The sequence below is a fragment of the Cupressus sempervirens genome, chromosome 3, assembly GCF_028749045.1.
Source record: "Cupressus sempervirens isolate cs-2001-9-10 chromosome 3, ASM2874904v1, whole genome shotgun sequence".
In the NCBI taxonomy this organism is placed as follows: domain Eukaryota; kingdom Viridiplantae; phylum Streptophyta; class Pinopsida; order Cupressales; family Cupressaceae; genus Cupressus; species Cupressus sempervirens.
Window position 1 is genome coordinate 276,573,572 of NC_143120.1, and position 12,385 is coordinate 276,585,956.

Genomic DNA, 12,385 nt, shown 5'->3' on the forward strand with positions numbered 1-12,385 from the left:
CATCTATGAGACTTGATGTTATGTTTTTTTTAAGGGTTTGGGCCCTTTTCCATTTTACTTATTCAAAACATTGTTTCCAACCTTAAGCAATTAATTATGAAAGCTATGCCATTGAAGTCTAAATGGACTTCTATGTGGATCAAGGTTTAGGATTATACTCACATTTAATCTTTGGCTTTGGTGTTTGATTTTAACATCTTAAATTTTAAAGAGTTATTAGAAAACTACAGTAAGAAAGAGTTGAACTTTGATCTTAGATAGAAACAACCTTTAGCTTCCTTTCCAAAAATGAATGCATGTGGGACCTTCAATTGTCCTTTAGTTACCCAAGTAGGATCTCCATTGAAATATAAGGTTAGACCCATATATGTAATCTTTTTATTGAAAAGGGGGGACTTTCATACTTTTCAATTGAGAAATTAACTAGCTATATTGTATGAGATAACATAAAAATTTGTATTTCAGTGAGGTGCTTCTTGTAAAATAATTTGAATCTAATGTCGTGTGCATATGAAATTTTGTGTTTTGTTCTCTCTTAAGAAATGAAGAGCCTATAGTATTCTATATTCAATAATTAAATTTTTTTCTTGATGTTTCTAAATTTAGTTTTTAAATATTTGACTTCATAGTTATAATTAATTTTAAATTGTGGATGCCCAATGTAAAGATTTCTATAGATTCTTTAGTTATGAATTGCATTATGTGTGTCTAATTGTGAACTTTTTGAACCTTTTGGAATACATCCTAAAATAAGTTTTTATGATAATTTCTTTTGGTATGTCTATCTCCTTTCCCTTTCTTCATTGATAGCTTCTTTAAACCCCAAAGTTTTCCTCATTGGTCATTATATCATGCCTTTGAAAAATTTGACTATGATTTGTTTTGCTTCTTATTTATAAGTCAAAACTATTATTTACTTTGCTAGCTATTTTAGATAGTGGCATATTTTCTATTTATATAATAACTATTTAATTTTAATTATCTGCATAGTTTAGTTCTCTTCAATAGTATATAATAATTTCTACAATTTAAGATTTCTCATTAACTTCTTACTAGTAAATCAAAAATTTATAGGATTGTGTTTTCTTTGGAACTCATAGAGAAAACTTCAACCTAGTGATTTCATAGTGTACACATAAAATTGACCACATCTTAGCTTTGTAAAAAAAAATTGCAACATAAAGTGCCTTATTCTTGAAAAGGATTTCTTAGCATAGGATTATCTTATCCTAAAGTTGTAGACCCAATTTTTTTTTTTCTGGAATTATTAGATAATACAAGGAACCTAACAAAATAATGCTTCCTTATGTTTTAGATCCAAGTTGGTACAAATTGGATAGAATCCCAAGAGTCATCATGTCTATTGGGAATTGAAAATTAAGATAAAGATGTGAATAAATTATAATAAAATATAAGTTTTAAGGAGATTCTTCTATGAATATGAATTGCTCACCTCACTACTTATAGCTAGCAAGATGAAATGTGAATACAATTTTATCATTGGAATAATATTCATGAAATCTAGTATTAGTGCTTAAAATTCAATACCTTCTTGATTCTTTATTTTAAGGGTTGTGGAAATTATCAACCCTAAACTCCACATTCAAGGCCTATAATGTATATTCAATAAAATGTAGAAAATATTGAATTTTTTATTTTTGATAGTTTCCATCATCACTTGTGTCGATTCCATTAGAACAAGACCAATTCGTTTTATATAAACAACTACTTAATCCATGTTCAGTCTTCAGTATGTTATTGTTGAATGCAACATTTTAGTCTCTACTATCCTTATTAGGGATATGAAGGGACACTAAATTCTTGGTTGACTATACTTTATCTAGAGACAAGGTTAGCTTTTGTGACAGTGTTGATTTTTCTCTTGAATTGGCCACTTTCCATTCTTTTGCATTGTTAGGACTTTTATTCCTTATTATTTTCAACTATTCCATTAACAAAATTTTAATTACTCTCTTGAATTTTCATATGTGGCTTTAGTTGGGAAAATTCTGCATACATTTTTTAGGCATATGATCAATTTCCCTCCCCTCATCCTTATAAACCTCTAATATTCATCTAGTTGACTTTCCATTAACTTCAAATATATAAAATTCTATTTTGAGAATCCATGGTATCAATATTGATATATCATTTGGAAATTCTTCATTAGATAGTTCTTGCAATTGCAATCAACTAATGATGTTTTCTAAAGATAGTTCTAAAAAGCTAGCATGCACTTGGTTAGGTTCAAGAGTTACACTAACAAATGTAGTTTTATTATTCCCTTTATAATATCTTGAAAAAGTATGATAAATTTATAGGGTTCTCCTTTGTTCCTTTGTAAGTTAGATCTTGCTTTATAAAATGGTCTAGTAGGTTTGATGTTACTTAAGTAACAAGATTGGAAGTTCTTTATTTAGGTTAGACATCTACACATTTAATAGTGTATTAGAGGAAATATATATATATAAAATATGACAAATACTAAGTTGCAACTATTGAGCTTGATGTAGAAGTTCAAAAAGATAACCCAAAATGTAAAATTTAAAATGAGATCAAAATAAGAAATATTCAAAAATGTGGTGGGTGTGAAAGAAAATATCTTCCACCACCATGGGGTGAGGTACATATATTATTCTATAATGCATTGCATTACACTGGAAGGTTGGTTCCGAACTTTATATTACTATCATTTCCCCTTTTTAAATCACTTAACGAATATGGACCTTATCTATTTTGATACAGAGCATCATACAAACTAGATTATCCATAGGATCCTTTATGATCCTTTCAACATCCATTCAATAATATCTTTGTATAAAGGCATCTTTTGAGGAAAACCACAACATTGTTGTCTTCAAGGCAGTCTTTCAAGATTGATTTATTTGACCCATAAAATCACAATATTAAATTTTCTGGAAAGAATGAAGTTTTCAGCCAACATCAAGAACTACCATTTCCAAAAATTACAAGGTCTTATGATTCCATTTGGTTCCTCAACCATTAACTATTTTAGATTGTCATTTTTCTATCATAAACCAGATTTAAAACACCAAACTCTTCCTAGCGCATCTCATATCTTCCTTAAAACAAATCTAAATGACACCAAACAAATTTCATATTATCTATCAATGAATATAGTTTCCAAATATGTAAGCCATTTATTTTTACCATTCACAAATCATTTTCCAAGCATAAATCATTGCCTACAACTCCAATGCAGATTGTTAAAAACCAGTTTTCACTCAAATGGCCATAACTTTCACAAATTTGTATAAAAATGAGTCAAATCAAAAGGGAAAGAAATTTAATTCACATATCTTCCCAATGAATATTCTTGGAGGTCTTGATTCATCAAAATATGTCTATACCAAATGCTGCAACATGACTATTCCATGAAATCCTCAAATCTACAAATACTAACTTTCACCAATATGTGCATAACTTATTCATTTCTTTATAAAAATGAACCAAACCAAAATAATAAGAAATAGGATTCATCCTTATATCTATCCATTACCATATTACATCATTTCTAGGCTGCACATGGCTGTACAAGACCTAGAACCAACACCTAAACTAAAACACTAATCAAAATAACAATAATAAAATGCACCAGAAATGTATCAAAATATTTCCTCCTTCAAAATATATGATTTTGTTTGACCATACAATGGTATTTATAATTTATTTGGTATTTTTTAACTTTATAACCAACTCCTACACCAACCATCTACCCTTTTACATCTTTTTTGCAATGTTAGCAACTTTCTTAAAGTTGCATTTTACAAAGTTCTTTTTTATGCAATTTTCTACATTTTTGACAAAATGACTTTCTTAAAGTTGCATTTTACCTCTTATAATGTGCTTACCATTTCATAGGCCTTTTATACAATTTGACCATGTAGACCTAAACATGACCTATTTGACAACTTGAGCAATATTGTGCACATGCTTACATTTCCTATCAATACATTTACAAATGGATTCAAAATGAATCAATACATCATATAATTGAATTTAAATGACTCAAAAACCTTATACATCTCATAGTGACCTCTAGGATTAGGAGCTCCTACACCATACTACCGGCCTTGAAAATTTTCCAAGTCTCTTGGAATGGTGTGCCATAACCTACAAAAAAAAATTATGACAAAAATCTTGGAATGGTGTGCTCTCTCGCCCATCACTAAGATTATGTATCCCAAGTGTTATGTAGCCCTTATGACCTTTTTTCATAAATTCTCTTAAATGGGAGCTAATCTAATGTAATATGCATTGAATTTCCTTTGTATATTGGATACCTTTTAGATGAGCTTACATTATTGCATAGTTTGGACATAATTAGTTTATAGTTATAGACTTCATTATGGTTATTCATATTTTTAATTTCTACTGTGTTTGCTAGCCTATTGGTTGTACTAGTTGTAGAAATTGTGATCCACTAATGTAGAAATTTTGATATTAAGAAAACAGATAGAATGAGAATGTAATCCAAATTAATATTAAAAAATTAAATTACATAATATATGTATTATTTATATTAATAATCAAAATCTAACTAATTTATGCTTGTTCTTTAATAATTCACCGTTACAAGAAAGTAAGAAGATCAAAAGCTCCTTAGAAAGGGAGTTGCAAAGAAGAATGGGAAGATGATATAAGACAAAGGTGAAATGTCGACTCATTAGTCATATGTTTGCCTTAGACATCAATCCACTAGGTACGCAACGACAATAAGATGCAAATCGTCGAACAATATCTTTTACCAAGACCAACAGAGTCATAAACTCAAGAGACAAAGGCGCTTACAGATTGTAATTTTTTTATACATCTGGAGAAATGCATATTTAGCAATACAAATTACAATATGTTTTCCTCAATTGCCTCATGGCCATCCTGAACTGTTGCATTCCATTTGAGTTCAGACCAAAGAGACTGCCGCATTGCTGTGATCACCGTAGCTGAAAGCCAGAATGAGTAACACAGCCATTATTGCTATTGGAAGCAGCAATAATACAAGAGGCGGAGGACTTATAGAAGGAACTACTAATGGAAGTAGAAGTAATGTAACAGTCAGACATACGAGTGCAAATATAGATCTTGAACTGAACTGGAGAAAATTACATGGACGCTTGTTTTGCCTTACTTCTTGCCTCCTGTATATCCAGTCCATTTCCTCGCTTGAGAAATCCGAGGCAGAATTCATTATTTTCAGGCAGCTAGGTGCTTTCAAATGCAGTGAATCTTCCATATTATTTAAAGTTACTACTAATTTTGAATCTTTGCTTAGGATGCATCGCCTAAACGATCGAATGAAATGCTATAAAGATTTACTGTCAAATCGAATAAGAAGAGAAGATAAAAAGAAAAATCGGTTCTTGCCTTGTCAATTGCTCCGATTCTTCAGATATCCTTTTCTCCTCTGTCAACTCAAGAAGTCAGGCCATCAAATCTATCCAAGACTTTCTCAATATACATAAAATTGAATTTTCTAGAATCCAACCGAAGATGTGGAGAATCCTCTGCAATACGATATGGAAGCTTTGCAGTCTTTTGACAGATTCGCAATCCCGAATTATACTTTAAACTTCAAATAATTGTAAGTCCTTTTGGGGCAGATATTTAAAAACCTGCAATCTCAAGGTGAAATCTCCTTTTAAATCTCTGCATTCAAGGCAGTATTATAAACCCTAGAAAACAGAGCGTCAAATTTAAGCTGGAACTGCTTCAATGAGCTGGTTAGAATCGCGCTGTATAGACGGCGGCGGCTGTATAATGTGATCCCGAAGCTCTGCATTCACATTGAAGATTTGCGGCCCCTTGTTTATCTCTGCAATCTTGCACTGAAATCTTGCAGTGAAATCCCCTTGTTTATCTCTGCATTTAAGTTAGTATAATCAGCTCTGGAACTCAAACCGTCAAATCTGAGGCAAAATTTCTTCAACCTGCACAAAATCGACTGGATTAGATTCAAGCCGAAAACACGGAGGCCGCCACGCGAAGCGATCTGGAAGCTTTGCAGTAACTCGAAATATTTACTGCTTCGAATTGATCCTCGAACTTCAAATTACTTCAAACCCTAAGAGACAAAAATTCACACTGCAATCTCGCGGTGATATCTCCTCTTAAATCTCGGCATTCAAGTTGATTTCAACATGCGAGTAAATTTATTTTTTCAGTAGCATTGTCGAATCAAACTACAGACAGCCTGAGTGTACATAGAATTTATCCACCATATTACAAGGGATTGAAGAACCAAAAAGTGAATCTTGACGAATTACAGCCCATTTCTTAACAGTAGAACGCCGTAAATAAAATCCAAGTCGAACACGATGTCTCCGACCAAAAAGACTATTTTAGTGTGGAGAAAGTTGAAATGTTAGAGATGTGCATTGAAGCAAAGCGGTGAGGTAGGCGGAATGACGTTGCAAGTGACACAAAGCCCTTTACGTGTTCTACGAGGTGTTGAATGTAGCCTGTTTTATCCCAGGTTCATCGGATCAAACAATGTTGGCCAAGTGGGAAATGCGTGGCACAAAGCAACTACATCGGTAACTATAGTAACTTCAATCCAATGTACCTATGTTGTTTCATTTATCGTGGTTAGAATCTTAAATTTAATAAGATTTATCAATAGTGTATTCCAGGTCATAGAAGATGAGAAGCTGGCTTTCTTAAGTGTGAACAAAATTAACTCAAATAATTTATAGAAGTCTCCCAAAATTTACTTAAAGAAAAGTGATATAAATATATATGTATATGTTATACATATACATATATTTTTTATAGGTAAAATATCATGAGGTAGAAGTTTGTTTTAAGATTTAAAAAAATATTTAGATTGGGTACCAAAGATCAGTAGCGCTTACATAAATATCTCAAAGTAATTTAACCAATTCTAACATCTCATTTTTATTTTCAAATTTATAACTTTGCTAATAATACTTTTTTGTGAATATAACCTAAAAATTAAACTTGGCTACAATCAAGTTGTTAGAATGGAAATAAGTATGTTTCATAATTAAAAAAATTGAACTTAAATTTCATGTGATATATATTATAATCTAATACATTGAGAGAGAGAAAATGAATTAGGTTTAAATATGACAGTATAAAAATTTACATTGGATGCTTGGATTGATTGGGAAGAAGTGCTTGGATTGACTGGGAAGAACTTCTTGTTATGAAGCATGAGGTGAGAAGGTTTAGTTTCCCTCCAAAAATATTTTTGATAGAATATTTTATGTGATAAGTCTCATACTAACATCATAATAATAAATTTTAACATTAGGTTAAAATGGAAAGGAGAGAACACAATTTATAGATATTTAGAATTTTTTAAGGAGGGACAATATTTGATTGAGAAATCAAGGATCCATTTGTATCTTTCCCAAGTTGGAAATAACAGAAACCTATTATATTAATTATTTAAAATATCAATGGTATAAGTTTGATGAAAAGATCACTTAGTGAATTATTTGGAGGTATTTTGAGAGGATTTCTAATTGTGTACATTATAAATCTTTCCATAGGCCAAGAATGTTTTTGGTTTAGGTAAAAGTGGTTGTCAAGGAGTCATAGAATCCTATGCAAGTACATTTTGGTACTTGACATAAACTACAAAATATAAAATCCTAATAATGGATTGCAACTAACTAATAGACCCATAAATATATAAAACATGGTATCCTAAAGAAGATTGATTGTTAAAATGTCAAGTTGTACAATGCTAATAGATCAAATCCCAAATCTCTATGCAAAGTGTTTCTACAATACACCTTAACCTTGAATATGAACCAAGAGTTTTTCTAAGTTCTTTTAATCTAAATAATGGATCTTAGCAAGGCTCACATAAGCTTAGATTCTAAGAACTTAAGAAAAATTAATTAAAAAAAACCTAAAATAAATAAAAGCTCCTAATAAACTAATAGAAAGAAAAGAAAAGAGAGCTTTGAAAGGCCCCTCAAACCTTCATAAGAGGTTTTCAAATAGCTATTGAAACTATCCCACAATAATTAGTACAAAACTCCTTAATAGTAGATCATCATCCCTCCTAAAAACCCTATCTCCATTTCAATAGAAAAGAAATCCATCTCAATAGAAGTAGAAACCTAAGTGGCCACTAGAAGGGAGGGAGTAAAATGGTTCAATGCTATGTCAAAGTAAGTAATATCAAGAATAAACTCCATAAACCATCTCCTAACCTCTCTCGCAAGGAAAATGTACACATCCATTAGGGACACACCCACCTCAATAACAATAAAAAGAGTGAAAATGGAGAAAACTAAGCCAAGCCTACTCCATAGATATGTAGGGAAGAATTAAGAAAATCAGAATAAATTAATAAATGTAAGAAAAAAAGAGTAGAAGAAACTAGGATTCAACAACTAATAGCACATGCTCTAACTAAAAAGTTAATCCTTAAAAATCAAGGAAAATCAAAAGCCCAAACGAACCAATTGTTAGAATTTTTTAGAATAATTGTGGGGGTGAATAAGTTATCCAAAGTCTAGATTTATAAATAAAACTTTTCATAGCTTAGTGAACCCATAAAATATTTATCATCATGCATGCATCCATAAGGTTATGTATTTACTTAAAACTTTTAGGTTACTGCCAAATCAATTTTTACAAATGTAAACATGAAACATAATAGATTTATCAACACATTTGACACAATGATTTATGTGAAAACCTAATTTGGGAAAAACACCACCAACAACTTTCTACTCTTTTTCACTCTTCAAAAGTGTTGCTTTGTGAAAGGCCAACCTTATTAAAGATTACAATACACACTATTAAATGTGACCATGTTAAAGGATTTCAATCACCTTGTTAGGAGTGATCCTTGTTAGAGAATTTTAGACCATTCACTTGGACTGTCACCTAGTTAAAGGATTTACAAATGACTATTACGTCAACCTTAATCCAAATGATTTACACTAGACTAATACAATTATTAGAGAGTAACAGTAAGGCTTTGATTTGATAACAACTTACAACTCCATTTTCAGAATATAGATATCAGTTTTAGTACTCCATTCTATCCTTCTTGCTTAACATGTCAATGTAGACTCTTCACTTAGGTCACTTGATGAAGCAATACCCTTGACTCCTTGTCTTCCTTAGGTTCTCGCACATGACAACCCTTGCTTCTGACCAACCATCCCTATAAATAGAGAATTAAGATATTTTGCCATTCATTCTCCATTGTCCAGCTTAGGGTTAGGATAGATTAGGTAAGATTCGATGAATCTACCCCTCTTTCCATATCACTTCTAGAAACTTCTCCTTCAATCCTCTTTGAATTCACCTCAAAATGTTCTACCATGAATTTTGTGCCACCAACTCATCAATCTTATCTTCTATCTGGTTCACACAATCCAAGAAATAAACTTTTCAGCTTAGATCTATTGAATTCATGATCTTTCTAATAATGTTGGCATTTGGCATTTTTTTTTTAATGCTCGCACATACTGCATTGCTCAACATCCTTGAAAAAATCACTTAGCATGAATTAAAGTTTATTGGTGCTCGACATCAACTAAACTTTACTCTGCATCCACTGTTTTTCTTGGCATACACTAAAATAGACTTTTACTTAGCTCCAACATATTTTCTACTTAGTTTGCAGTAATTTTGCTCAGCATCTACTATCCATTCGGTCAAACTTGGCTGACAAATTTTGTTTAATTTTCTCTTTTTAACTTGCTTATTGTAAATAGCCTTTGCAACCTTAAGTAGATTATCAATGCAATATGATATCACTATCTTAGCTGATTTTTGTACTCCTTTTTATATCACAACTAACCTTTTCTCTAAGTGCTTTTGTTACATCTTTTTTATCAAACCTCTTCATCAATTAAACAAGTGACAGTACTTAAATTATATAAGTAGTTGTCTTAGTCAACGAAATAGTAGGTTTGACATTATTGACAAAATAATGATTGAAACACATTTATCATACTTGTATCAATTTGTTTTCAACAATCTCCTCCTTCAATAATTTCATGTTCGGTCTTTAGTATGCTATTGTTCAATGTAACATTTTAATCTCTAAAATCCTTATAAGGGATATGTAGGGAACCTAAGTTCTCGGTTGATTATACTTTATCTAGATACAAGGTACTTTTTGTGACGGTGTTGAATTTTGTCTTGAGTTGGCCCCTTTTCCGTTCTTTAGCATTGTTAGGACTTTTTTTTCATCTATTAGTTTCTACTATTCTAGGCTATAATTTTGACCCATAAAAAAATGTTAATTACTCTCTTGGGTTTCCATATGTAGCTTTGGTTGAGAAAAATCCACACACAGTTTTTAGGCAAATGATGAATTTATCTCCTCCCTCATCCTTGTAATCCTCTAATATCCATCTAGTTGACTATCCATCAATGTCAAATAGATAATAGTCCATTTTGAAAATCCATGGTATTAATATTGACATATCTTGTATCTTCATGAGGAAATTCTTCATTAGATAGTTCTTACAATTATAAACGACTAATGATGTTTTCTAAAGATAGTTCTAAAGAGTTAGCATGAACTTGGTTACGTTAAGGAATTACACTAACAAATGTAGTTTTATTATTCTCTTTATAATGTCTTGATAAAGTATGAGAATTTTATAGGGTTCTCCTTTGTTCCTTCATACATTAGATCTTGCTTTATAAAAATGATCTAGTAGGTTTGATGTTACTTAAGTAAACAAATTACAAATTCTTTATTTAGGTTAGACATCTAGACATTTCTAGAGTTTATTAGAGGAAATAGATTATTTTTGGTATTGTCATTAGATTTATTGGCATTGTATATATGTGAAAATATGACAAATATTAAGTTGCATCTTTTGAGCTTAATGTAGAAGTTGAAAAATATAACCCAGAATATAAAATTTAAAATGAGATAAAAATAAGAAATGTTCAAAAATGTGGTGGGTGTGAAAGAAAATTTCTTACACCACCATGGGGTGAGGTACATGTTATGCTATCATACATCAGAATATGTTGGAAGTTCAGTTCAAAACTTTATATTACTGTCATTTCCCTTTTTAAATAACTTCAGGAATATGGACCTCATCTCTTTCCCCTAATTTTTTCTGCATTCTATGGAGATTAATAATTTGAAAGTAAGAAAGAAATGGAAGGAGGGAAAGTTCTATACTATGTTTTACCAAGCCTTCATGTTTCACCTTTATAATTTCCATAGGGCTCTTTGTCCCCCTCAACTAAATCAATGATCGGGTTCTCCTACCCAAACCATCACTATCAATTTCTACTTCCCAAATATTTGCAAAGGTCAACTCAACTATTGATACCAAATGCCTAAATTATACCCGCTCCTACCTTTTCTAGAAAACATGGAAAGATGTCAAAATTATTGATTCTAGTGTTAAGGTTGAAGTGGGTAGGAAAAGACCCCTAAGTCCTAGGGTTTTTTTTAGAAAGGTAACCCTAAGGACAAGCATCAGTCCACCATTAGCTCGGATTCTAAAGGCAGTGGAAAGAGTAAGATACCCAATAAGTCTAAAAAAAGGAAAATGGATTCTGGAAATTACATAGATGATGATAGGAATGACATTGTGAGTGAAGGCCCTTAGATAGGGGGTTAGTGCAATCCTATGCATAACCATCTCTTCTCTATGCCCTCCCGTGTCTCTGACACTCTCAAGAGTGAAACCCATGCTATGAAGGGTACCAATATTGGTTGTGACCAAGGGGACCCTAGTGCCATTACTTCACATGTTTGTCAATGTGAAAAAAAAGAAAAGATAAAAGGTGAAGGGAGTAATCTAGAGGTGTATTTGGGGTTTGGTGTTCAAGCAGGCTATCAAAAGGGACAATACTAGAGGAGATTTTCAAGAAGCTCATGAAAAGACTAGACAACTTGATCAAAGGTTCGACAAGGTGGCCAACTTTACTGTCAAGATGATGCACTTAGTGGGCACCACACTTCATCTCCTGCATGTTGAAAAGGAGGAACTTGCTTCCTTTTCTTGAATGGACACCACAACCTCCCTATACTAGTTCTTGGAAAATTATTGTCTCTATGTGTTGCTAGAAAAACTTGATGAGGAGAAGAAAGAGAGCCCACTCTCCATATTTTTCTTTTCTTTTTTATTTGTTAATTTCCTATGCTCTACCTAGATGGGCTTATATTTTTTACAAGAAAAATCACCAAGAGGGTGCTAACTCCTAATACAAATAGAGGAAAATCCAAAAGAGTATGCACTAGATACAATTAAACAGGACTTTAAGAGTTCTTAGCATCAAACAATCTAGTTAAAAAAAAATCTTAGGTCTACATGTGTAAAAAATAAAGCTACAAGTGCGACACAACTACTAATCATAATCAAAATTATATAAGATTATCATGGGATAAGTCCCC